General features: G+C 41.5%; 1 long non-coding RNA gene across 2 annotated transcripts; it reads left to right on the top strand.

The window, feature by feature from the left end:
- Nucleotides 1–198: 198 nt before the first annotated feature.
- LOC132490778 (uncharacterized) lies at nt 199–22002 on the top strand. 2 transcript variants are annotated; one of them, XR_009532603.1, is made up of 6 exons: nt 199–281; nt 3666–3774; nt 4926–5163; nt 5749–5894; nt 20983–21048; nt 21662–22002. It is a non-coding gene; the product is annotated as an uncharacterized LOC132490778 (long non-coding RNA). The 2 variants fall into 2 exon arrangements; XR_009532602.1 differs by having other exon boundaries at nt 4926–5894.
- The last annotated feature ends 746 nt before the right edge of the window (nt 22003–22748 follow it).

Below are 22748 nucleotides of genomic sequence, written 5' to 3'. Positions count from 1 at the left end.
GCGCCCTGCGCCGGCCCCCGCAGGTGCTGCGGCCCCGTGCCCCGGCCAGAGAACCAAGAGCGCCCGCCCTCCCGCCGGGTGTTCCTGGAGCCAGCCTGCGCCTGCGCTGCCCGAGGTGGGGCGGAGCCTGGCCGGATTGGCCCGCCCCCTTAAGGGGCCATGTCCCACTTACTTCTCCTCCTTCTTCCTTCAGAACCCCTACTGCTTCCCCTTCTTCATCCAACCAGAAGCCCTGCTTGCGCCTTCCTGTGGAGCCAGAGGGAGAAGAGGTGAAGCAGAAGGTAGGGAGTCCACACTGAGACGGTGTAGTCAACAGGGCCCAATGGAGGAGCGCTGAAATAGGAGTCTCGAATTCTAAGTAGCAGTTCAGCTGCTCCTGACTTATGAGTGTAAAAAAACCACTTCCCTCTGGCCTCAGTTGCTTCGTTTCTAAAATGAAGAGGAGGTTGGACCGGAAAGTTTCCAAGGCCCCAATCCAGTGAGTGTTTGACTGCAGAGAGGGACTCTAGTCCTAATCTTTCAGCAACAGCCCAGAGACCTATGAACCTGGGCTGCCTCCACCGTTTCCCTGGGGCCAAGGGAGAGCTGGGCTCAGGCCTGTGACACTTCCTGCTGGGAATACAGGCAGAAAGAGTCCCAGGCAAAGGGGGTCTTCCTCCCTCTTGCACTGCTCCCTCTTGGGTCCGTACCCCGAAAGGAGGAGAAAATTCAGAGCTCCTTTTCCCAGTGATAGTGCAACCTGCAGACCCAGATCCTAGCACAGCTGGAGGCGGCCTTGGGCTGCCAAGCTTAGAACCCAAAAGCTAGGGCAAGTTGACCGTTTCTGACTGTACCTCATCTATAAGATGCGTTTAATAATAAAACAACTCCAGACAGAATTGTCCCAAGGATCAGACATCAGAGAATTGTGTAAGGGTGCCTCCTTCTGCACTCCTATTTTCCAGCATTGGGCCCAAGGGCTCTGGCCTGAGGACAGCAGGGCAATAAGAAGGGGGCGGGTTCTAGACAGCTATGGTGGGGCTGGACTGGGTGGATTTGGGTCATGGCGTCTTTCCCTGTGAGGTGAGCAGGGCAACTTTCTACTAAATCATTCGATAACAGTGTGTGTAAGGGGGTTGCCCTTCACCATGCAGCCAGGGCCACTGAGCAGGAAGTTGAATGCACCCCACCTGGGCCGAGACAGGGTCTAGGGCAGGTAGTACTCCACAGGTGATAGAACTGAGGCTCTACACGATTAAGTAACAGCTGGTAGTAGTGAAGCCAGAATTCAAATCCACTTTTCTGACTCCCAAGTCTGCTCTGAACCAATAAGGCACAACAAAGCAACACCATACCCAGGAGCTTTGGGAAGCATCAGGTTTTAAAGTAGTAGATGGGCCCCTGGGCTGGACAGCTGGTGATTGTCAAGTGGAGCAAAACTGAAGTTTTGTCCTCAGCCAGACAAGAATGACGCCTGTTTCCCTTCCTCCATTAATATGGACGGAATGAACTAGCAGTGGGGAATTTGTTGCAACAAAAATAGAAATGAAGTTTTTCCTCTCCTGAGAACAAGGAAAGTAAAGTAAACAGTGAACAGGCTAGAGAAGAAACAAACGGGATGGAAAGAGTTAATCACTCCTAGCTTTATTTTAACTGTTGCTAATCTGTACTGTCTGTAACTAGATATGTCCTTCACAAAGCTAACCCATTACTCCCTGACACTATGTGAATTACATCCTGCATGGTAATACCCCCTAACTCTATGTAAATTACATCATGCACCTACTACCCTGCACTCCCTTGTAACAAGTCACCCCTTATAGCCTTTTGCATTTCAGAAAGAAAGATAAACCAGAGACAAACAGGCTCAACTACCGGGCTGCTGGACCCAGTTAGCCAGCTGCCTGACACCAGCTGTGACTGTTTTGAAATAATGCAAGAAGAATGCAAGACCTTCACAATTTTGATCCTTATCATATACCCTGGACTGTGAGCCCCACCTATAAGATCTTGTCTGATCCCCCGGGAAGGGAGGGGGCACAGTTCTTGAGGTGCTAGCCTGCTGTGTTTTCCCCTTTGCCAGGCAAAGATTAAAGCCATTTTTCTTGTTCCTCCAAAACTCTGTATTTCTGTTTGGCATTGGTGCACAGAGAGCCAAGATTTTTGGCATCAGTCTGACCAGATTTGGGGGATCAATAGATGCAAACAACTGATTTGGAGCAAGTTTCTCTGCTGGTAAATCAAGCTCTAAATCAAACAAGGCAAAGGGTCAAAGCACCTACATGCTGGATTGTTCTGCTGGGTGATTCTCTTAGGGGAGCCCAGCTCCCCATTCTCCCATCTCCCTTCCAGTTGCTCTCAAGAGCCAGACCCATGCCTCCGACATCCCTAGTGCAGGGTTATCTGAAGCTTTAGGCTCACAGAAAAGAGGTCTCCTGCTCCCTTCCCCCATCCTGCCATCTCAACTCCTGGACTGTCCCCACCACCACATTGAGCACTGGGGCTGTGATGGAAGTTGTCTTGGAGCATGTCTCCTTCTCTTCATTGTGTTTGACTCTGGTACTGGTAGCTGGGGAGACTGCTCTCTCCCAAGGGGACTGACAGCACAATGGAGGAAATGAGACACAGGCTAGAAACACAAGGCTTAGGAGATTCAGGAGGCTGGGGGGATAAACCCAATCCTCCAATGTGCCTATGCCAGTCTCTTCCCAGATCTGAAACTTGAAAAGAGCTGCCCACAGCAGAGTGATTCTGCAGGGAGAAGGGCTTGTCAGGTCTAGTTCTAAGCAGAGGCAGCCCAAGCTGCTTGAGGGAGGCATGTGGCAGTGCCTTGAAGAATCTCCACTGTGAGATGGTTGCATGTGTGGGGTAAGCAGGAGGTCAAGGAGGGCAGTGGCGGGTGGTGAAGGCAGCCTGGCTCATACCTGTAAGCAGGTGCTCGGCCAAGAGTGTTGATGCTGCGGAGTGATTGGGCTGAAGGTTTTTTGGGTTCTGTTTTGTTTTTAAAAATAGAGCAATGTTTTTTAAACTACTCTTGCAAACTATTAGCTGGAGGTGAACTGAATTTAGTGAGTTTTAACTGGCTTTTTTTTTTTGGCTGCGTTGGGTCTTCGTTGCTGCGTGCGGGCTTTCTCTAGTTGCAGTGAACGGGCTTCTCATTGCGGTGGCTTCTCTTGTTGCGGAGCATGGGCTCTAGGCACGTGGGCTTCAGTAGTTGTGGCACTTGGGCTCAGTAGTTGTGGCTTGTGGGATCTAGAGCACAGGCTCAGTAGTTATGGCACATGGGCTTAGTTGCTCCGTGACATGTGGGATCTTCCCAGACTGGGCTCGAACCCATGTACCCTGCATTAGCAGGCGGATTCTTTATCACTGCGCCACCAGGGAAGTCCCTTAACTGGCTTTTTTTTTTTTTTTTTTTTTTGCGGTACGCGGGCCTCTCGCTGCTGTGGCCCCTCCCACTGCGGAGCACAGGCTCCTGACGCGCAGGCTCAGCGGCCATGGCTCACAGGCCCAGCCGCTCCGCGGCATGTGGGATATTCCCGGACCGGGGCACAAACCCGTGTCCCCTGCATCGGCAGGCGGACTGTCAACCGCTGCGCCACCAGGGAAACCCTGGCTTTTTTTTTAATGAAAAAGGACAGTAATAGAAAATATCAGAATATAATTTTCTGAACTTTTCATTGAAGTATAACGTGCATCCAGAGAAGTGCAAAGACTTGGGCATTTTGCAAAGTGAATATAACCAGCACCAGGATCAAGAAGCACCATAATCAGGATCTGGAAGTCCCCCCAAATGTAAGTTGTAAAAGAAACTATAATCTTCAAGCATGCCCTTCATATTTATGAGTTACTTTTAACTTTCTGACAACCCTCCCCTGGCCTCCGCCCACCAACATAAACTCCACAATGACAGGAAGTTTTGTCTGGGGATAAGACTGGCACAGGCACCTAGAACAATGCCGAGTATACAGTAGGTGCCAGCAATATCTATTGAATGGATGAGAGTGCATCACAGATAGTGTAGCCAAGCAGGACCCTATGGGGCCTTCCTAGGACAGACCCTAATCCCCACCATGTCCTCTGCCTCTCTCTCTCTTTTTTTTTTTTTTTTTTTTTGCGATTCGCGGGCCTCTCACTGTTGTGGCCTCTTCCGTTGCAGAGCACAGGCTCTGGATGCGCAGACCCCGCAGCCATGACTCACGGGCCTAGCCGCTCCGCGGCATGTGGGATCTTCCCAGACCGGGGCACGAACCCGTGTCCCCTGCATCGGCAGGTGGACTCTCAAGCACTGCGCCACCAAGGAAGCCCTGCCTCTCTCTTGTCTGTAGAAAAACTTTAGCCTCCTAGGCCTTCCCCAACTTCCAAAGAATAAATTTAATCAGAGAAGTAAGAAAATGCAGAAAGAAAGGAAAACAGCCAAGCAAGACAGAATAATAATAGTTTAGTCATTAAACAAAGTCAAGGACTGTTAGTTCCTCCTCAAGGGCTATAGATAATATACTGGACCATATCCTTTGAGCTGTTTGACAGCTACTAAAACCCCCACGAGGTGGAAGAAGTTAACTGCATGCTGCCCACAAGCACGTAGACCCCAGACCAGTTGGAATCAGGAGGTTGATGATGTTGATTCCCAGTTACTTACCAACAAACAATCAGAAGAATGTCCATGAGCTGATCATACACCCTTTTCTCTCACCCTGTCTTTAAAAACCTTTCCCTGAAAGCCATCAGGGAGTTGGGAGCACTAGCAGCCTGGACTCCTTGCTTGGTGCCCTGCAATAAGTGCTGCACTTTCCTTCACCACAATCCGGTGTCAGCAGATTGGCTTTCCTGTGCCCAAGTGAATGGACTGAAGTTTGGTTTGGTAACAATAGTAAAGGTATGGTTTCATTATATATACACAGGTGTGCTCTACATCTTGATATAAAATGTGTTTCTTTCTGCAGATCAGAGGCAAAGACTTCTGAAGGCCAGTGCTCCAACTTGAGAAAGCTGTGGAGGCTGTGGTTCAGGCCCAGGGGATGAGCGTGGACGAAGTAGAATAGTATGCTGACTAGACCAGTGCTTCTCAAACTGCAGTGTGCCACTGAATGACCCAGGCGTCTGGTTTAAAGGCAGGTTCTGATTCAGCAAGCTCGGAAGGGGATGCTGCGGTTCTACATTTCTGTCAAGCTCCTACACTTGGTTAGCAAGGCCTTGAACCCAGAGATTCTCAATAATGCTGTACATAAGAATCACATGGGAGGCTTTTAAAAACACTGCTGCCCAGGTCCCACCCCAGAACAATTCCGTTGCAATCTCTGGGGTGGGGCTCAGCATCCATAGGTTTTAAAAGCTCCCCTGGTGATTCCAGTGTGCAACCAGAAACAGTGGGTGCTGGTTCCCTGGAGTACCCCCAGTGCCTGAGCTGAGGTGGGAGGAAGTGAGGTGTGGGGTCAGGTCTGGTGTCTGAGCAAACAATCCAGTATGACAAAAGGCAAGAGGTTTCTTAGTCAGGAATGGACCATTTGCCCCTTAGAGGAGGTGAAGGGAGGGATTTCTGAAGCAATTCTTTGGCGTGGGGCTATCTGCTAACCCAGGTAACATCCTCCCAGGACCAAGAACAGACCTGTGCCTTCACCTTATCAAGCAAGTCAGAGCCCCCCCAGAGCTGCTCCGGGGCTGGGCTCACATGCCCCCAAGCAGTTCAAACATTTTCAAAACCTTACTAGGGCAGTGGGAGGAGGTGCTGCCAGCTGCTCCCACACCCTGCCCCCTCTGCCCTGCTAGAGAAAGAGCCAGATGAGTCCAGAGATTACAAGCCCTGGATCAACATGGACTATTCAGGATGAAGCACCATAGTGCTGGGTTCTGACGCCCTCTGGTGGACACCTAGAGTTGAAGTTGGTAACCAACCAACAGACTACGGCGTCCAGGTACTCTTTTATTTATTTATTTTTTAAACTTTTAATACAGTTTTTAAAGGTTACTTTCCATTTATAGTTATTACAAAATATTGGTTGTATTCCCCATGTTGTACAATACACCCTTGAACCTATCTTACACCCAATAGTTTGTACCTCCCATTCCCCCACCCCTATACCCTCCCCCTCACTGGTAATTAGTTGGTTCTCTATATCTGCAAGTCTGCTTTTTTGTTTTATTCATTAGTTTTTTGTATTTTTTAGATTCCACATATAAGTGATATCATACAATATTTGTCTTTCTCTGTCTGATTTATGTCACTTAGCATAATGCCCTCCAAGTCCATCCATGTTGCTGCACATGGCAAAATTTTGTTCTCTTTTATGGCTGAGTAGTATTCCATTGCGTGTGTGTGTGTGTGGGGGGGTGTATTACAGCTTCTTTATCCATTCATCTGGGTTTTTTTGGTTGTTTTTGCCTCAGAAAATTTATAATTTATTTCTTTAGATTGAAGTTTAGTTGATTTACAATGCTGTATTAGTTTCTGGTGTACAGCAAAGTGATTCAGCTATACGTATATATATATTCTTTTTCATATTCTTTTCCATTATAGTTTATTACAAGATATTGAATATAGTTCCCTTGGCTATACAGTAGGTCCTTGTTGTTTATGTATTTTATATATAGTAGTTTGTATCTGCTAGTTCCAAACTCCTAATTTATCCCTCCCCCTCCCATTTCCCCTTTGGTAACCATAAGTTGGCTTTCTACATCTATGAGTCTGTTTCTGTTTGGTAAATAAGTTCATTTGTATCATTTTTTTTAGATTCCACATATAAGTGATACCATATGGTATTTGTCTTTCTCTGTCTGACTTACCCCACTTAGTATGATGATCTCCAGGTCCATCCATGTTGCTGCAAATGGCATTATTTCATTCTTTTTAATGGCTGAGTAATATTCCATTGTATATATACGCCACATCTTCTTTATCCATTCATCTGTCAATAGACATTTAGGTTGCTTCCATGTCTTGGCTATTGTAAATAGTGCTGCTATGAACATTGGGGTGCAAGTATCTTATCGAATTAGAGTTTCTGTCTTTTCTGGATATATGCCCAGGAGTGGGATTGCTGGATAATAAGGTAGTTCTTTTTTTAGTTTTTTAAGGAAAACTAAACTCGATACTGTTCTCCATAGTGGCTGCACCAATTTACATTCCCACCAAGAGTGTAGGAGGGTTCCCTTTTCTCCACACCCTCTCCAGCATTTATTTATTGTTCATAGACTTTTTGATGATGGCCATTCTGACTGGTGTAAAGTGATACCTCATTGTAGTTTTGATTTGCATTTCTCTGATAATTAGCAATGCCAAACGTTTTTTCATGTGCCTTTTGGCCACCTGTATGTCTTCTTTGGAGAAATGTCTTTTTAGGTCTTCTGCCCATTTTTTGATTGGGTTGTTTGGTTTTTTGTTATTGAGTTGTATGAGCTGTTTGTATATTTTGGAAATTAAGCCCTTGTTGGTTGCATCATTTGTAAGTATTTTCTCACATTCTGTAGGTTGTCTTTTCATTTTGTTCATGGTTTCCTTTGCTGTGCAAAAGCTTATAAGTTTGGTTAGGTCCCATTTGTTTATTTTTGCTTTTATTTTTATTGCTTTGGGAGATTGACCTAAGAAAACATTGCTACGATTTATGTCAGAGAATGTATTGCCTATGTTCTCTTCTAGGAGTTTTATGGTATCATGTCTTATACTTAAGTCTTTAAGCCATTTTGAGTTTATTTTTGTGTATGGTGTGAGGGAGTGTTCTAATTTCACTGATTTATATATGGCTGTCCAGCATTCCCAGCAACACTTGAAGACCGGCTTTTCTCCATTGTATATTCTTTCCTCCTTTGTTGAAGATTAGTTGACCATAGCTGTGTTTATTTCTGGGCTCTGTATTCTGTTCCATTGGTCCATATGTCTGTTTTTGTGTCAAAACCATGCCATTTTGATTACTGTAGCTTTGTAGTATTGTCTGAAGTCTGGGAAGATCATGCCTCCTGCTTTATTGCTTTGACAATTCTAGGTCTTTCATGGTTTCATATAAATTTTAGGATTATTTGTTCTAGTTCTGTGAAAAATGTCATAGGTAATTTGATAGGGATCACATTAAATCTGTAGATTGCTTTGGGTAGTATGGCCATTTTAACAATATTAATTCTTTATCTCCCTTTTTGATGGAATGTAGTCTTGATCTATCACGTACCCAAGCCAATGTCAGGCACAATCAAAGAAGACATGACCCATATGCATAATCAAGAAACTGCTAGTTGGGGGAAGCAAGACTAAACAACTAAAGGACTGGCTCCTTTTATTCTTCACCTACTCCTTCTTTACATCCCCCAGATCTGGCTTTCCTTGGAACTCACTGTGCTAAGTTTAGAAATGAGGCACACTCAGGGCTACTGAGGTATTTTTTCACTTTTGGACCTCCCTGCAACAGGGGGTCTTTGTTTAAATCTCCCCATTTGTAGTGTAGATACAGCACAATCCTTAGCTGACTGTTCTTTCTCTTTCTGCTCCAGTGATGACCAACCCAGGGAAGCCCATACCTGCTGCTTTTTTGGCCACCTCTGCAGCTTGGTCAGCTAATTTCCACTCATTGCCACCTCCACCTGCAAACACACACACATCTGAGCTAATTAGGCCCATAGGATAGAGCTCCCTGCATCTGTGGCTGCCCTCTTGAGCCACGATGTCCATTGACTACCAGACACTTCCTTTTGGTCGCGCCAATCTGAGGAACTGGCAACAGAACCCAAACTCTCAAATCCAGCCCTCTCTCCTCGACTCACCTGGCTCTCTCATTTGCCCAGGAACCGGACTCAGGTCATTGGCCACCTCTTTCCACATCCCCTCCTTCAGCACTCTGTGAAGACCCCAGACACTGCAGGGCTCCAGCCTCCCTCCTCCTCCCCAGACTCACTTCCTCTCAGCTACCACCTTAGTGCCGTTAGGGAGAACGTGGGTCCAAGACACCTCAATATCAACAGCCCCAAAGGAGGTGATCAGGTGGTTAAACCAATGGGAAACATTAGTTGGGGAGATCCTGGGCACCTGCGTAAGTGCCTGAAGAATGTCTACAAGATAAGGACAGATTAACAATCTCATCGGTAACACATCTGAGCTATTGGGATGGGTAAGAAAGGATTGTAAAGGTACCCTAAGAGGATAGAATCAAATCTGGGTTTGAGGGAGGAAACATACATTCTCAGTGGGAGAGGGATTTTTTGTTTGAGCTAGAAAGGATCTTAGAGAACATCAGGCCTAACCCCCTCATTTAGAAGTGAGGAAACAGGTCTTGAGATGTATAGCAGATTACCCAAGGACATCCAGCAATTTAAGGGTGGTGATTGAATTGGATTAGAATCTCCATGACCCAGATACAAATTCAGGGCTCTTACTCTACTAATTCTTTTTCCCAACTTCCTAACCCCTCTAGCAAATACATATATACCATGCCAAAGCTGAGCTGCAAAAACAGAAGGGAGTAAGAATATCTTAGTGAGTTCTGATGATTTACATATAGAAATTATATATGGGCCAGTCTCTATATGCTTGGTTGGGGGTGATGAGAAAGCACCTTATGGAATTAGTTGAGGGGAATAGCTGGATATCAAGGAAGGCTGGGACTGAGTTCTAGCATAGGAACATGTTAGGCCATCAGGCCTCCTTACCTTCCAGTTCATACATGCATGAATGCACCCACACAGTTTTTTCATAAACACTGGTAGCCTGCGTGGATAGTAGTCAAACACACTTTGAGCTGACGAGGTTCCTGGTCCTTGGTGTGAGCACTTACATAGGAGAGACTTTTTCAGCAGGGAGAGGAGCAGGAAACAGGGCAAAAAATACAGAAAAGAGAAGGGGCCACAGGAATGATGCTACATCAGAAAAGTGTTATAGGATCTCTTTAGGCATTAAGGAAGCCTTTTATGTATGGAGAAAACATTTTTTATTAGTTTGTCAATTATCTTATGATTTGGTTTATGCTATGTTTTTTTGCAATGCAACAATTTGTATGAAATCAGTATATCAATCTTATCCCACATGGCACTTGGGTTTCTTTTAATTTAATTTTTATTTTATATTAGAGTATAGTTGATGTACAATGTTGTGCTAGTTTCAGGTGTACAGCAAAGTGATTCAGTTATACATATACATATATCCATTCTTTTTCAGATTCTTTTCCCATATAGGTTATTATAGACTACTGAGTAGAGTTTCCTGTGCTATGCAGTAGGTCCTCGTTGATTATTTTATGTATAGTAGTGTGTATATGTTAATCCCAGACTCCTGATTTATCTCTTCCCCTCACTTTTCCCATTTGGTAATGGTAAGTTTGTTTCTGAAGTCTGTGAGTCTGTTTCTGTTTTGTAAATAAGTTCATTTGTATCATATTTTTTTAGATTCCACATATAAGTGATATCACATGATATTTGTCTTTCTCTGTCTGACTTACTTCACTTGGTATGATGATCTCCAGGTCTATCCATGTCGCTGCAAATGACATTATTTCATTCTTTTTTAATGGCTGAGTAATAGTCCATTATATATATGTACCACATCTTCCTTATCCATTCCTCTGTCAATGGACATTTAGGTTGCTTCCATGTCTTGGCAATTGTAAATAGTGCTGCTATGAACATTGGGGTGCACGTATCTTTTCGAATTATGGTTTTCTCTGGATTTATGCCCAGGAGAGGAATTGCTGGATCATATGGTACTTCTATTTTTAATTTTTTCAGGAACCTCCATACTGTTCTCCGTAATGGTTATACCAGTTTACATTCCCATGAACAGTGTAGGAGGGTTCCCTTTTCTTCACACCCTCTCCGGCATTTATTGTTTGTAGACATTTTGATGATGGCTATTCTGACCAGTGTGCGGTGATACCTCATTGTACTTTTAAAAAATATTTTATTTATTTATTTATTTATTTATTTATTTATGGCTACGTTAGGTCTTTGTTGCTGCACACGGGCTTTCTCTAGTTGCGGAGGCTACTCTTCGTTGCGGTGCATGGGCTTCTCATTGCAGTGGCTTCTCTTGTTGCGGAGCACGGGCTCTAGGTGCATGGGCTTCAGTAGTTGTGGCGCATGGGCTTAGTTGCTCCGCGGCATGTGGGATCTTCCCGGACCAGGGATCGAACCCATGTCCCCTGCTTTGGCAGGCAGATTCTTAACCTCTGCGCCACCAGGGAAGTCCCCCCATTGTACTTTTCATTTGCATTTCTCTAATAATTAGTGATGTTGAGCATCTTTTCATGTGCCTCTTGGCCATCTGTATGTCTTCTTTGGAGAAATGTCTATTTAGATCTTCCCATTTTTTGATTGGGTTGTTTGTATTTTTTGATATTGAACTGCATGAGCTGTTTGTATATTTTGGAGATTAATCCCTCGTTGGTTGCTTCATTTGCAAATATTTTCTCCCATTCTATGGGTTGTCTTTTCATTTTGTTTATGGTTTCCTTTGCTGTGCAAAAGCTTTTAAGTTTAATTAGGTCCCATTTATTTTTGTTTTTATTTTCATTACTCTAGGAGGTGGATCCAAAAAGATATTGCTGCAGTATGTCAGAGAGTGTTCTGCCTGTGCTGTCCTCTAAGAGTTTTATAGTGTCCAGTCTTACATTTAGGTCTTTAGTCCATTTTGAGTTTACTTGTGTGTATGGCGTTAGAGAATGTTCTAGTCTTATTCTTTTACATGTAGCTGTCCAGTTTTCCCAGCACCACTTATTGAAGAGACTGTCTTTTCTCCATTGTATATTCTTGCCTCCTTTGTCATAGCTTAGGTGAACATAGGTGCGTGGGTTTATCTCTGGAATTCCCATCCTGTTCCGTTGATCTATATTTCTGTTTTTGTGCCAGTACCATACTGTTTTGATTACTGTAGCTTTGTAGTATAGTCTGAAGTCTGAGAACCTGATTCCTCCAGCTCCATTTTTCTTCCTCAAGATTGCTTTGGTTATTTGTGGTCTTTTGTGTTTCCATACAAATTGTAAAATTTTTTGTTCTAATTCTGTGAAAAATGCTATTGGTAATTTGATAGGGATTGCATTGAGTCTGTAAATTACTTTGGTAGTATAGTCATCTGACAATATTGATTCCTCCAATCCAAAAACATGGTATATCTTTCCATCTGTTTGTGTCATCTTTGATTTCTTTCATCAGCATCTTATAGTTTTTCAGAGAACAGGTCTTTTGTCTCCTTAGGTAGGTTTATTCCGAGGTATTTTATTCTTTCTGATGTGGTGGTAAATGGGATTGTTTCCTATAATTTCCCTTTCTGATCCCTTGTTATAAGTGTATAGAAATGCAACAGATTTCTGTATATTAATTTTGTATCCTGCAACTTTACTGAATTCATTGAGCTCTGGTTGTTTTCTGGTAGCATCTTTAGGATTTTCTATGTAGAGCATCATGTCATCTGCAAATGGTGACAGTTTTACTTCTTTTCCAATTTGGATCCCTTTTATTTCTTTTTCTTCTCAAATTGCTGTGGCTAGAACTTCCAAGACTATGTTGAATAAAAGTGGCAAGAGTGGACATCCTTGTCTTGTTTCTGATCTTAGAAGAATTGTTCACCGTTAAGTATGATGTTAGCTGTGGGTTTGTCATATATGGCTTTTATTATGTTGAGGTATGTTTCCTCTATGCCCACTTCCTGAAGAGTTTTTATCATAAATGGAAGTTGAATTTTATCAAAAGTTTTCTGCATCTATTAAAATGGTCATTTGGTTTTTATTCTTCAATTTGCTGTGTGGTGTATCACACTGATTGATTTGTGGGTATTGAAGAATCCTTACAAACCTGGGATAAATCCCACGTGATCATGGTGTATGATCCTTTTAATGTATTGTTTGATTCAGTTTACTAGTATTTTGTCAAGGATTTTTGCGTCTATGTTCATCCATGTTATTGGCCTGTAACTTTCTTTTTTTGTGGTATCCTTGTTGGGTTTTGGTATCAGGGTGATGGTGGCCTCAGAATGAGTTTGGGAGTGTTCCTTCTTCTGCAGTTTTTTGGAATAATTTCAGAAGGATTGGTGTTAACTCTTCTCTAAATGTTTGATAGATTTCACCTGTGAAGCTGTCTGGTCCTGGACTTTTGTATGTTGGGAGCTTTTTTTTTTTTTTTTTTTTTTTTTTTTTTTGCAGTATGTGGGCCTCTCACTGCTGTGGCCTCTACCGTTGCAGAGCACAGCCTCCGGACGTGCAGGCTCAGCGGCCACGGCTCACGGGCCCAGCTGCTCCACGGCATGTGGGATCTTCCCGGACTGGGGCACGAACCCATGTCCCCTGCATTGGCAGGTGGACTCTCAACCACTGCGCCACCAGGGAAGCTGTTGGGAGCTTTTTAAATCACAAATTCAATTCCAGGACTTGTGATTGGTCTGTTCATTTTTTGTATTTCTTCCTGGTTCAATCTTGGAAGATTGCTCCTTTCTAAGAAATTGTCCATTTCTTTTAGGTTGTCCATTTTATTGGTATGTAGTTGCCTTTAGTAGGCTCTTATGGTGCTTTGTATTTCTGTGGCATCAGTTGTAACTTCTTTCTCATTTCTAATTTTATTGATTTGGGCCCTCTCCCTATTTTTCTTGATGAGTCTGGCTAAAGGTTTATCAGTTTTATCTTTTCTTTTTTTTGGGCAGCACTGCATGGCTTGTGGGATCTTAGCTCCCCGACCAGGGACTGAACCCAGGCCTCGGAAGTTAAAGCGCCCAGTCCTGACCACTGGACAAGCAGGGAATTCCCAATTTTGTTTATTTTTTTCAAAGACCCAACTTTTAGTTTCATTGATCTTTTCTATTGTTTTCTTCATCTCTATTTCACTTATTTCTGCTCTGATCTTTATGATTTCTTTCCTTCTACTAACTTTGTGTTTTGTTTGTGCTTCTTTTTTAGTTGCTTTAGGTGTAAGGTTAGGTTGTTTATTTGAGATTTTTCTTGTTTCCTGAGGTAAGCTTGTATCACTATAAACTTACCTCTTAGAACTGCTTTTGCCATGTCCCAAAGGCTTTGGACTGTCGTGTTTTCATTTTCATTCGTCTCTAGGTATATTTTGCTTTCCTCTTTGGTTTCTTCAGTGATCTATTGGTTGTTTAGTAACATATTGTTTAGCCTTTACAGTTTTTTTCTTGTAGTTGATTTCTAATCTCATAGCATGGTCAGAAAACGTGCTTGATATGATTTCAATTTTCTTAAATTTACTGAGGCTTGCTTTATGGCCCAGCATGTGATCTATCCTGGGGAATGTTCCAAGTGCACTTGAAAATAATGTGTATTCTGCTGCTTTCAGATGGAATGTTCTATAAATATCAATGAAGTCCCCTTTGGTCTAATGTCTTATTTAAGCCTGTGTTTCTTTACTGATTTTTCTGTCTGGATGATCTATTCATTGATGTAAGTGGGCTAAAATCCCCTACTGTTGTTGAGTTAACATTTGCCTTATATACTGAGGTGCTCCTATGTTGGGGGCATATATATTTACAATTGTTATATCTTCTTGGATTGATCTCTTGATCATTATGTAGTGTCCTTCTTTGTCTCTTGTAACAGTCTTTATTTTAAAGTCTACTTTGTCTGGTATAAGTATTGCTACTCCAGCTTTCTTTTGATTTCCATTTGCATGGAATACCTTTTTTTCATCCCCTCACTTTCAGTCTGTATGTGTCTCTAGTTCTGAAGTGAGTCTCTTGTAGGCAACATATACATGGGTCTTGTTTTTGTATCCATTCAGCCAGTTTATGTCTTTTGGCTGGAGCATTTAGTCCATTTACATTTAAGGTAATTATTGATATGTGTGTTCCTATTGACATTTTGTTAATTGTTTTGGATTTGTTTTTGTAGGTCTTTTTTCCCCTTCTTTTGTTCTCTTCTCTTGTGATTTGATGGCTATCTTTAGCTTTGTGTTTAGATTCCTTTTTCTTTTTTGTGTATATCTGTTATAGATTTTTGATTTGTGGTTACCGTGAGATTTTTATATAGCAGTATATATATGTGTATACACACACACACACACACACACACACACATATACACATACTTGTTTTAAGTTGCCGATCCCTTAATTTCAAATACATTTTAGATACCCTCCATTTGTACTCTCTTCCCTCACAATTACTGTTTTTGATATCATGTTTTACATCCAATTGTTTTGTTTAACCCTTAACTACTTAGTGCAGATACAGATGATTTTGCTACTTTTGTTTTGAACCTCCCTACTAGCTTTGTGTGTGGATTAATTCTTGTCTTTACTGTATGTTTTCTCTTACTGATGAGCTCTTTCATTTCATAATTTTCTTGTTTCTAGTTGTGGCCTTTTCTTTTTCACCTAGAGAAGTTCCTTTAGCATTTATTGTAAAGCTGGTTTGGAATTCTTTTAGCTTTTGCTTGTCTGTAAAGCTTTTGATTTCTCCATCAAATCTGAATGAGAGCCTCCTTAGGTAGAGGATTCTTGGTTGTACTTTCTTCCTTTTCATCACTTTAAACATATTGTGCCACTTCCTTCTGGTCTGCAGAATTTCTGCAGAAAAATCAGCTGATAGCCTTATGGGAGTTCCCTTGTATGTTATTTGTTGCTTTTCCCTTGCTGCTTTTTTTTTTTTTTTTTTTTTCTTTTTGCGGTATGCGGGCCTCTCACTGTTGTGGCCTCTCCCGTTGCGGAGCAAGGCTCCGGACGCGCAGGCCCAGCGGCCATGGCTCACGGGCCCAGCCGCTCCGCGGCATATGGGATCCTCCCAGACCGGGGCACGAACCCGTATCCCCTGCATCGGCAGGCGGACTCCCAACCACTGCGCCACCAGGGAGGCCCCCCTTGCTGCTTTTAATATTCTCTATCTTTAATTTTTGTCATTTTTATTACAACATGTTTTTTGGTTAATCCTGTATGGGACTCTCTGCACTTCCTGGACTTGGGTGACTGCTTCCTTTACCATGTTAAGGAAGTTTTCATCTATTACCTCTTCAAGTATTATATTTTCTCAGCCCTCAGGCTCTCTTCTCCTGGGATTCCTATAATACGAATACTAGTGCATTTGATGTTGTTCCAGAAGTCTCAAGCTGTCCTCATTTTTTTTCATTCTTTTTTCTTTTTTCTGTTCAGCAGCAGTGATTTCCACTACTCTGTCTTCCAGCTCACTGACCTGTTCCTCTGTATCATTTAGTCTACTATTGATTCCTTCTTGTGTATTTTTCAATTTTTGTATTCTTCATCTTTGTTTGGTTTTTCTTTATATTTTCTAACTCTTTGTTAAAAACTTATAACTTCTTACTCTGTGCATCCATTCTTCTCCTGAATGCTTTGATCATCTTTACAATCATTGCTCTGAACTGTTTCTCAGGGAGATTGCCTATCTCTACTTCACTTAGTTCTTCTTGGGTTTTATTTTGTTCCTTCATCTGGAACATACTCCTCTGCCGCCTCATTTTGTCTAAGTTGCTATTTGTATTTTTATGTATGTGGTATGTTAGTTAAATTTCTCAACCTTGGAAAAGTGACCTTCTGTAGAAGACGTCGTATGCATCCCAGCAGTGCACTCCCCTCTCATCACCTAAGCTATATGCTTTAGGGAATCCCCCCTAAGAGGGCTGCATGGGTTCTTCTGTTGTTGTGGGCTGACTCTGTGAGCAGCGTGGTAGGCTTTTTGGCCCCTAGTCTTGTTGGTTGCCTGACCCTTCCATGTGTGGATGCTGCTTGCTTCTGTTTAGCGGGACTTGGTCACAAGGTGGCTATTTGTAGAAGCCTAGGGGGTGCCAGGGCTAGTGCTAGCTCACTGGTGGGCAATGTCAGGGTCCTGAAGACTCTGGGTCTGTTGCCTACCCACTGGCAGGTGAAGCCAGATCCTCAGGTTAATGCTGTACTCCTGGCAGGCAGAGCTAGTTCCTGGAGTCTAGCTGCAGGGCCCAGGGATCCCAGAGCTTGTTTCAGATCATTTGGGGCAGATGGGTTCTTGACACTGTTGGGTATGGGGGACAGGGTGTCCCACAGGTTACATTGGCCTGCTAGTGGGCAGGACCATGGCCCAGCTGGTCCCAGGGTAGGGTCTGACCTGCTGTTGGTGGTCTGCAGGGTACAGGATCATAGTTTTCTTGCTTCTGGCGCCTGCCCACTGGTGGGTGGAGCTGGGTCTTGGCACTCTGGTGGGCAGGGCCATGTCTAGAGGCATATCTAGAGGTGGCTGTGGGCTCAGGAAGTCTTTAGGAATTCTGTTTGCTGATGGGTGGGGCTGTCTCCCTGCCCAGTTAGTTGTTTGGCCTGAGGTGTCCCAGCACTGGCACCTACAGGCTGTTGGGTGGGGCCAGCAGCCACCAGTAGCAGTGCTCATGCAGCTGAATGCCCCCCAAAATGTCTGCAGCCAGTGTCCATGTCCCCAGGGTGAGTTGCAGCGATCTCCCCGCAACCCCTGCCACCTCTCCAGGAGGCTCTCTAAGACCAGCAGGTAAGTCTGGCCCAGGCTCCTATCAAATTCCTCTTTTTGCCATGTGTCCTGGTGCACATGAGATTTTATGTGTGCCCTTTAAGAGTGAAGTCTCTATTTTCCCCAGTCTGATGGGGCTCCTATAATTAACCCTGCTGGCCTTAAAGCCAAGTGCTCTGGGGGCTTGTCTTCTCTGTGCTGGACCCCTGGGCTGGGGAGCCTGATGTGGAGGTCAGAACTCTCACTCCTGTGGGAGAACCTCTGCATATATTTATTTTCTAATTTGTGGGCCACCCACCTAGGGCATATGAAATTTGATTATATTGCAAGTCTGCTCTTTCTACCCATCTCATTGTGGTTCTTTCTTTATGTCTTTAGTTGTAGAATGTCTTTTCTTGTAGGTTCCAGTCTTTTTCACTGATGGTTGTTCTGCAGATAGTTGTGATTTTGGTGTGCTTGTGAGAGGAGGTGAGCTCAGATCTTTCTACTTTCCCATCTTGGCTGCTCTCCTCTTCATTCTTTTTTCTTTCTGCTCTTCAGACTAGATAATTCCAATTGCTTTATCTTTAAGTTCACTAACACTTTCTTCTGTCTGCTCAAATTTGCTGTTGAATAACTCTAGTGAGTTTCTCATTTCTGTTATTTCACTTTTAAGCTCCAGCATTTATTTGGTCCTTTTTATAAATTCTATGTTTTTACTGGTATTCTCATTTGTTCTACATAGTTTTCCTGATTTCCTTTACTTCTTTGCCCATGGCTTCCTTTAGCTCATTGAGCATGTTAAGTCAACTGTCTTAAACATCTTTAATAATTCCAGTGTCTGGGCTTCCTCAGGGATGGTTTCGGTCAAAATCTTTTTTCCCCCGTGATTGGGCTATACTTTCCTGTTTCTGTTTCCTGTAACTCTTTTATTGAGAACCAGATATATTGAGCATTATGTTGTTTTAACTCTGAAATCTAATTCTCCCTCTCTGCAGGAATTGGTAAATCTTGCTAGTTGAGGGCTGGAGCCATTGTTGTGACTTCTCCAAACTATTTTTGCAAAGTGTGTATTCCTTGTTTTGTGTGGTCACTGAAGTTTCTGTCTGATATCTCTACAGTCAGCCAGTAAGCTGACAAATATTTCCTCAAATGTCTGGCTCCCAAAGGGAAATACTGTCTCTAATCCCCTGTAAACCACTTTAGTTCACAGGGGTTGAAACAATGGCCAACCTTTGTGCTGGCCCCTCAGTGATCAAAAGCTGCAATTATCAATCAAAACACACAATCCTAATATTTGGAGGACAAGTTTCTTATTGTCCAGGAAGCTGCGCTAGGAATATGGGCCACCACCTCTCCTTTCTGCTCCCTGCTTCAGAGGATGGTAGTGGAGGAATGGTAGCCACTATGTGAAAGACCAACATTCCCAAGAATTTACTGATTTACCAGTCTCTTCATCAAGCTCTACCCTGAACATTGCAAGTATTTAACTAGACTCCAGAATTCCAAAATAGTTGCTGTAGACAGTTCTTGCCAGCTCACTAGTTGTTTAGGTGGAGAAATGGCTTCCTTCCCTGACATCAGTCCATTTCTTTTTATTGCCAAATAATATCACATTGTAGGCTTATACCACATTTTGTTTATTCATTCATCAGGTAATGGACATTTGGGTTGTTTTCAATTTTTAACTATTATGAATAATGCTTCTATGAACAATCGCGTATAAATTTTTGTGTGGACTTGTGTTTTTAGTTCTCTTGGGTGTATACATAGGCATGAAATATCTGGGTGTAATGGTTACTATTATTAACAATTATTACTATTATTAACCTTGCATTCCTAGAATAAACCCTACATGGTCATAATATATTATCCTTTTATATATTGTTGAATTCAATTTGCTAGTCTTTTGTTAAGAGTTTTTGCATCTACATTCATGATAATATTGGTCTGTACATTTTGTTTTTGTAATGTCTTTGTCAGGTTTTGGTATGTTATACTGACATCAATAGTTTCCTCTGTATTTTCTGAAAAAGTTTGTGTAAGGTTAGTGATAGTCCTTCCTTGAATGTTTGATAGACTTCACCAGTGAAACTGAGTCTAGAGTTTTCTCTATGGAAAGTTATAATAAATTCTGTTTATTTGATACAGGGCCATTCAGATTTCCTGATTTTTTCTTGTATTAATTTTGATAATTAAATTTGTCAATACATTTGTCTACTTCATGTAAGTGGTCTAATTTGTTGGCATAAAATTGTTCGTGATATACCTTTACTATCCTTTAATGTCATAGGATCTGTAGTGATAACCTTTTTCATTCTTGATATTGGTAATTGTTTTCCATCATTTTTTTTTCTTCATTGCTCTAGCTAGGGGTTTTTCTATTTCATTTTTCATTCCAAAGAATCAGATTTTGGCTTTGTTAATTTTATCTATTGTATGATTTTCATGTCATTGATTTTTGTTCTTTATTGTATTTCCTTTCTTCTATTTCATGTGAGCTTACTTTGCTTTTCTTTCTCTAACTTATTAAGATGGAAACTTAGGTCATTGATTTTAGATGTTTTTCTAATATAATTATTTAAAGCTATAAGTTTCCCTCTAAGCCATGACTATTCAATAGCACTTTCTGCAGTGATGGAAGTATTCTGTTTTCTGCTGTCCAGTACAGTAGCCACTAGCCATATGTAACTATTCAGCACTTGATATGTGGCCAGTGTGTCTGAAGAATTGAACTTTTGTATTAATTTAAATTTAGTCACATGTGTCCAGTGGCTTCTGTAATGAGCAGTGCATCTCCAAGCACTGCTTACCTGCATCCACAAATTTTATGTTGTAATTATCATTAAATTTAAAATATTTTCTAATTTCCCTTGTGATTTCATCTTTTTGATGAATAAATTATTTACAAATGTGCTGTTCAATTTCCTGAGGTTTTGGGGGTTTCTGGATATGTTGTTACTGATTTTAAATTTTTAATTTAATTCCTTTGTGATCAGAGAACACACCATGTATAATTTCAATACTTTTTAATCTGAGCCTTGTAGAGCCCAGCATATGGTCTATCTTGAATTTACCATGCATACCTCAAAAAAAATAGTATTTTGCACTTGTTGGATGTAGTGTCCTATAAACATCAGTTAGATTGAGGTGGCTGATAAAGTGGTTCAGATTTTTTGTCCTGATTTGTCTAATTGTTCTAATGACTTCTAAGAAGTGGGTGTTAAATCTACTATGGCAGAATTATGTTTCTCCCCACAATGCTATAAACTTTTAATTCATGTATTTAAGGCTATCAGGCATCCTACATACATACTTACAATTGTACTATCTTCCCAATGAATTGTCCTGTTTATCATGAAATGTTCCTATTTTTATCTATGATAATCTTTGTCTTAAAGTCTATTTTTATCTGGTGTTTATATAGCCACTCTAGTCTTATTATGCTAATTTGCGTGTTCTTTGTTTTCCATCCTTTAACTTTCAACTTATCTGTGTTTCTTGTAGGCAGCATTTAAATGAACTTCTTGATTAGAATGTTAATGTGTTACTAATGTAATTATTGATATAGTTGGACCTTGGCATATTTTATTAGTTTTTTGTTTGTCCTCTCTTATTGTCCTTACCAACTCTCATGCTTTTTTTTTTTTAAGGTCACTTCTCCAGGCTTTACTCCCATCCACAGTCTGTTTGCCTGTGTTTACTTTTTAAGTCCTCAGGTGGGTTGCTTTTCCTTTCTTTTTTTCTATTTTACTCAGAGTTTATCATCGTAAGCAGTGGAGGGATGGGTTATAGGGGCTTACATTGTGATACTGGAACCAAAACTCCTTGCATGAAGGTTTCACGGCTGTTCTCACTTACGCATAGACTACTTTGAAAGCATACGCAAGAAATTGGTGATTGTGGATATTTAGAGGGAGAAATTGTGGGGACCAAGAGGAAAAACTTACTTTTCAATAAAGACCCTTCTGCACTTTGACCATTAGTATGTAAACATTTTTCAAAAAAGGCATTAACAACTAGTCAAAATAATCAATTTGGGATGGATTAAACATTAGGTAGTTTAAAGGACAGATGTAGCAAACTACAAAGGCTTTAACTCAAGCACCTAAGAAGGTAAGCCCATTGATAGCTACAAGGAAGATAACGGTATCTGATGTGTTAAATTCCAAGGTATCTGATGTGTTAAATTCCAAGCGAAGGTATATGTTGCAGATAACCAACCATATGTCTCTTCAAATATTTGTTTAGGGCTGCCTCCTGGCCCATCACCTTTCACAAGGCACATTTTCCTTAGAATACAGTCATCTATTGTCTTGATTTTTTTTCCAGGCTGTGCACGTGGCTACTAATTCTGACAGGGGAAAGCTTGGACATAGGTGAGGCAATTAAAAGGCTTCCCAATTCTAGTGGCTGCAATTCCTGCAAGCATACTGAAGAATTCTGGCTGGCACTTGTAGCTACGAGATTCAGTTGTATAATGTTTTCTTTGGTAATTGCTTAGTAGAAAGCCTGTAAAATAAAACCCTTACCAATTATGCCTTTTACTATAGAGCAGCAGTGTCCACTAACCATTAGCTATTGAGCACTCAAAGTAGGGGTAGCCCAAATTGTGATGTGATAAGCACAATGGATTTTGAAGACTCAGTATGGAAAAAGGAATATAAAATATCTTGGAAATAATTTTTAATGTGTACATGTTAAAATAATAGCATTTTGAATATATTGATTTCAGATATACTAAAATTTCATGTTTCTTTTTAGGTTTTTAATGTGGCTAAACATTAAAATTAGATAGGTAACTCACCTATTTTGGAGGGGGAGGGGAGACAAAATAGGTCCTGCTAGTTTTTTTTTTAATTGAAGTATAGTTGATTTAGTGTTGTTAGTTTCAGGTGTACAGCAGAGTGATTCAGTTTTATATATTCTTTTTCAGATTCTCTTTCCTTATGTTATTATAAAATATTGAGTATAGTTGCCTGTGCTATACAGTAGGTCCTTGTTGGTTATCTATTTTATATATAGTATTGTTTATGTTAATCCCAAACTCCTAATTTATCCTTTTCCCTCCCCCCTTTCCCCTTTGTTAACCATAAGTTTGTTTTCCATGTCTGTGGGTCTGTGTTTTGTACATAGACTAATCTGTATCTTTTGTTGTTTTTTTTTTATATTTCACATATAAGTGATATATGATATTTGTCTTTCTCTGTCTAGCTTACTTCACTTACCATGATAATCTCTAGGTCCATCCATGTTGCTGCAAATGGCATTATTTCATTCTTTTGTATGACTGAGTAGTATTCCACTGTATATATATACCACATCTTCTTTATCCATTCATCTGTCCATGGGCATTTAGGTTGCTTCTGTCTCAGCTATTGTAGATAGTGCTGGCTATGAACATTGGGGTACATGTATC

The sequence above is a fragment of the Mesoplodon densirostris genome, chromosome 5, assembly GCF_025265405.1.
Source record: "Mesoplodon densirostris isolate mMesDen1 chromosome 5, mMesDen1 primary haplotype, whole genome shotgun sequence".
Classification (NCBI taxonomy): domain Eukaryota; kingdom Metazoa; phylum Chordata; class Mammalia; order Artiodactyla; family Ziphiidae; genus Mesoplodon; species Mesoplodon densirostris.
Note: the sequence above shows the minus strand (reverse complement) of the source record. Positions and strands in the feature narration are given on the sequence as shown.